The sequence below is a fragment of the Choloepus didactylus genome, chromosome 7 (assembly GCF_015220235.1).
Source record: "Choloepus didactylus isolate mChoDid1 chromosome 7, mChoDid1.pri, whole genome shotgun sequence".
Lineage (NCBI taxonomy): Eukaryota > Metazoa > Chordata > Mammalia > Pilosa > Megalonychidae > Choloepus > Choloepus didactylus.
The window spans coordinates 125,702,743-125,708,150 of NC_051313.1; the positions used below are offsets into that span (position 1 = coordinate 125,702,743).

At 38.4% G+C, this 5,408-nt stretch overlaps 1 non-coding gene across 1 annotated transcript; it reads right to left on the reverse strand.

Annotated features, from left to right (window-relative positions):
- Positions 1-4,363: 4,363 nt before the first annotated feature.
- Positions 4,364-4,436, reverse strand: TRNAT-CGU. The gene has a single exon. It is a non-coding gene; the product is annotated as a tRNA-Thr (tRNA).
- Positions 4,437-5,408: the final 972 nt, after the last annotated feature.

Here is a 5,408-nt window from a genome sequence, read left to right on the forward strand (position 1 = left end):
TGTACAATTCTATGCCATTTTATCACATGTAGATTCATGTAAACACTATCACTAGCAAGATACAGACCAACTGGAGTGAAGTTTTGAAACCTTATCTCCCTGAAAGTCCTTCTGCTAGTCCCCATTTATTACATAATTGTCTTAAATATTTCCTCTACCTACACTGAGAACCACATCAATCAGTTTTATACTTTTTGCCTCAATTATCAAACTTTATTTAGAAATTCAAGAGAAGATTTTTTTTTTCTATTTTTCCCTTCTTCTTTCCTGATGCTCCAAGATTCTTTTATCATTTCCTTTCTGTTTCAAAAACTTCCTTTAGCCATTCTTTTAGGGCAGGTCTGCTTGTAAAAATACTTTTCATTTTCCTTCATCTAAGATGTTTTAATTTCCCCTTCATTCCTGAAGGATAATTTTGCTGGATATAGAATTTGGAGTTGACAAATTTTTTTTTTATTCCAGCACTTGAATGTGGCCTCCATGGTTTCTAATGAGAAATTGCTCTCATTCAAATTGTTTTTTCCCTGTATGTAAGATGTAATTTCCCTCTCAATTGCAAAATATTTTCTTTGTCTTTAGTTTTCTGAAATTTGATTAGGATATTTCTTGGCATGGATTTCCCTAGGTTCATCCCATGTGGGGTTTGCTGAGCTTCTTGAATCTATAGGTATATCTTTTGTCAAATTTGGGAAGCTTTCCAGCCGTTATTTCTTTGACTGCCTTTCCAGATTTGCCTTTTTCTCCTCTCCTTCCAGGACTCCTGTGACATAAATGTTAGATCTTTTGTTATAGTCTCACAGGTCCCTGAGGCTCTTTTCATTGTTTTTAGTTTAGTTTCTCTCTGTCATTGAGATTAGATAATTTCTATTGTTCTATCTCAAATTCACCAATCCTTTCCTCTGTCTTCTCCACTTTATTGCTAGGCCCATCCATTGAGACTTTTTCTTTGGTTATTGTATTTTTTCATTTCTAAAATCTCCATTTGGTTCTTCTTTATATCTTTCATTGATGAGGCTTTCTGTTTTTCATTTTGTTTCAAGTGTGTTTGCAATTGCTTATTAAAGCATTTAAAATCTTTGTCATATAATTCCAACAACTATGTTAAATCAGTGTATTTTTTGTTGGTTGTCTTTTTTCATTCAAGTTGAGATTTTCCTTGGTATGAAGAGAGATTTTCAATTACATTCTGGATATTTTGAATATTATGAGACTTTGGGTTTTATTTAAATCATCTGTTTCAGCAGGATTTGTCTGACACTGTGCCATTGGGGGAGAGGGGAGACACCTCCTGGTTACTGACAGGTGGTCGTGGGGTTTTAGGTTCCCCAGTAGGCCTTTGCTGATGTGACCCCTGGTGGGGGGGAGGCTGAACAGGAGGAGCCTTCTTACAAGTGCATGGAAGTGGAAGTCTAGGCTCCTTACTCAGTCTTGCCTGACAAGCAAGGAATGCAGTTTTTTCAGTGGTGTTTGGCTGCAGTAAGGTGGTGTTGTATAAAAGTTTTCTGTCTTGTTACTTTGGCCCTTTCCTGGTTCTTCGGGTAGAGAGAGATGGCTTTTCTTGAGGTTTTCTTTTGTCTTCTCCCATGGATGTTTTTGGCTGGCTGGCTTCTCCAGTACCAGGTTTGGGATATAAAAAAACTAAAAGGAAAAAAAAAAAAAACAGGAAACTCATCACCATGTCATTCTTGGGGTCTTGAGGTTCCTTTCTGGTCTGATTTATTTGCTCCCCCTTTCAGAGTCTTCTTATGTTTGTTTTATATATAATACCCAGGGCTTTTTTTTTTTTTTTCTTCTGTTCTTAGCTGGAGAAGTAGAAAGAAGTATGTCTATTTCATCCAGAAACAGAACTCATTCCCTTTTTTTATCTATGTATTTTTTTTTTAATATTTTCACTTTTATCAGCCTCATGAATAAGAGTTTATTCTGAGATAGGGTTCTAGAAATCAGAAAACCATCAAAGTAACAGTATTTAGATTTTGATCATAGGCATCATGAGTGGAGGTGGGTATAAAGACATCAAGAAATATGTGCATTGAAAATTAACAGAAAGTTGCTTATCATGACTCTGTATTGACTGGATGCTTGAGGCATCTTGACACCCACTGCCATCATCAATATAATGCATCCCTTTGCAGGCACACTTAAAAATCTCTTTAGTAATATTCTCTCTCTCTCTCTCTCTCTCTCTCTCTCTCTCTCTCTCTCTCTCTCTCTCTCCCTCCCTCCCTCCCTCCCTCACTCTCTATACCCCCCACTCCTTCCCTCCATTATCTAAAGATTTTGGTAAGGGAAATCACACCAAAAAACAAAACATAATAACAGTAAAAATAAAAGCCACTTTCAGAAAGCAAACTAATAAGGCATTTACATCAAATACAGATGTCTATTTTGCCCCATGTGTTGCATTTTTTTAAGTTGCCAAAAATTGATGCCAGGTAAGTAACAGCTTTATTCCAACATGTGTCAAAATCACAGGCCTCTGAATTTCAGTGAATGAGCTGGAAATGTAGAAATTATAGAAATTAATACATTAAAATTATTACAAAGATGGTAATCAGAACCCAAGGTTGGGGCCTCTTCCCCTTTATAATATAAGACCAACAGCAGGCAGCAGCTTGTGTGGTCTGGACAATAGATATCAATTACCCGGCCTCCCTTAGAAGAAGGGAACAGGCACATGGCCATTCACCCTCCAGTGATACATTAACCAGACCTTTCCAAGGTCTGCCAGTTCCCGGAACCAAGGTTGTTATCCTACTTCTAAGTATTGTATACTCCCTTCTTAATATGTAGTTAATCTATATGTCACAAGACCCTCCTCCCTTTACCTATAATTGGCCCTATAGACTCCCGCCTAAGTGCAGAGTGCTAATTGGAATCTCCCAACCAACACCATCCAAGCTGCTATCTCCTCCTCTTAAGTGTCAATAAAGTCTGTTTCAGTCTGTGTCTGGTGCATTCTTTGGTCTCAGAGCTGCTCTGACTCCTTCCCCCAAGGCCTTGGGAACAGGTCAAAACAGACGGCTTTAGATTTCCAGACTATTTTCTTTTAACACCAGGCTAAGTAATTTCCTGACAGCTTTGGCTGCCTGTCAAGCACATGCAGATTTGGATATGCACATTCATTCATTCATCAAAAAAAATATTTATTCATCACACATATGATGAATGCCTACTGGTTGGTCGTTAGGCCATCCCTAAAGAAGACTTGGTTCCTATGCTCAAGAAGTTTATGTTTTAGTAAGAAAAAGAGAGGAAAAAGTCAACTATTTACTAGATATTATGCAATATATGCTACAATAAAGGTGGTATGCAAGTACACAAAAAAGCACCCCTCACATAGATTAAGGCAGTATTCATCATGAAGTCATGGAAACATAAAATACTATGAGGTATTTGAGGAACAACCAGAGTCCTAAATTGTAAGCAACAGAAAGCTGCTCTGGCTGATTTTAGTGGAAATGAATGTGTGCCTGTTTTGGGTCTTTAGCAGTTTAAAGTAGATGTTTCCAACATAGCACAATGTAAAGTGTGTTGGATTGTTTCAAGAATCCAAAGTACTTTCTTGAGAAATGTATTTGGAGCTTTTGAATGTTATTATATTATTAAATACTTAATACAAATGTAGTGTAGGGAAATTCCATCATTTTAATCTCTGATGCAGAGTACTGATTTTAACAATTTATGTAAGCCATTCAGATGTTATTTCAGCTGTTTATTTTTTAGGGCAGCTAAATTCCAATTATGAAATGATACATTGAGTGCAGGAGGACTGCTGTTACTTTCTTCATTTTTCTATATTACTTGACCTTGATTCTTTGGTGTTTAGGCAATTTTTTTACCTCCTAAAGAAATTTGCAAACTCACCGCACTCCGATTACATTTCTTTTGCCACAAGTCATTACTAAATAGTGCTAGAGTCCATATTCTGCAAGGCTCTGGGATACAATATTAAAAGAGACAAGACTCCTGTCTTTTGGGTTGCTTAGAGTCTGTTAAATATAAATAATACAGTTAACAATTATATTATAGCCTTTTTAGGACTACAGTGGCTAAATTAGTCAGGACTCTTTGGGTTGTCAAGAATTGAAACTCAATACAAATTCGTTTATCAAAAAAAAAGGTTTCCTACTGCTGAGTTTCATGTTTCACAACAGTTGGGAAAACTCAGAAGCTTTATTTTTCATCTCTTCTTGTTTTAAAAGGTTCTCGTTTGTTAGAAAATTCCTGTACGCTGTAAATGCAGGGCCAAACGGATGTCTACAGATTGAGGAATTCTGATTCTATAGTTATTTATATTCCATCACAATTTGTCATTGAGAAAACAGACCTCAAATCATCTAGGAAGGAAAACCAGACACTGAGGCTCCAGCGAGATTTGAACTCACGACCCCTGGTTTACGAGACCAGTGCTCTAACCCCTGAGCTACAGAGCCTTAGCCTACCAGAAGATTTCTCCTTTTCCTAAAGGGAATTGTAGATTTCCATCCCATCTTCACTTTTGGGGTTTTATTGGTTCCTAGAAAATTCGACGTCCTACCATCATCTCCTTTGCGGTTTTCTGGACTGCTTTCAAATTCCTCCACTCCCCGAGAGATTTAGAATACCGCCCCTCCCCAACCCCCACTGGCTTTTGTCAAAGGAATTACAGGATCACAAGTCCTTTAGAGAGCTTTGCTTGAATACAGGGAGGCGGAGGGTCGGAGACTGAGTGTCAACAAGATTTGAGAATAAACAGCCTGCCCACTTGCCAAGGTAAGGAGTTTGGGGTGTGGACTTTGGTGTTCCATGATTTTAATTACAGCCATGCCCTCGCTCTGCTGTACTTTTCGCACTGGTGGACGTCCAGTTATTTCGGACTTGAGTTTTTCAGGCTTGGGAAAAAGCAGGCGAACTCTGTCTCAAATTCCCCGGTATCACAAATCAAAAGAGGAAACTGGACTGAGGGATGAGGGTAAGGGCGAGGCAGTCTAGAAAAGAGAAATGGGACTACCTCCTGCACTGGACGGCGCTGAAATTCAAATAGAAGAGTCCCATGCAATGGCTCGGTGACAGAGATGCCAGAGAATTGTTAAATGGTAACTTCCACTACTGTAAAGGGGTTGTGAGAGGCATCGAAAAAGCTGTCTCTGGACTCTGCTCGGGCCAGCAACAACCATAATGTAACGAGATCGGGTTAGGAAAAAAAAAAAAAAAAAAAAACCACCACCAACAACAAAAAAACTCAAGAACGAATCTTAGGTCTTCCGTCCCAAGTCAGGGACCCTGTGCCGTCGCTGAGCCCACCCTACAAGAGCATCCCGAAAAGAAGCAAAGATAGTTTTCTTTTCTACTTTCACAGTTTGATAGTCGGCTCAAAGGAAACTGTATTTCTCAGTTAATCAACAACACAAAAAGGATTCGACTAC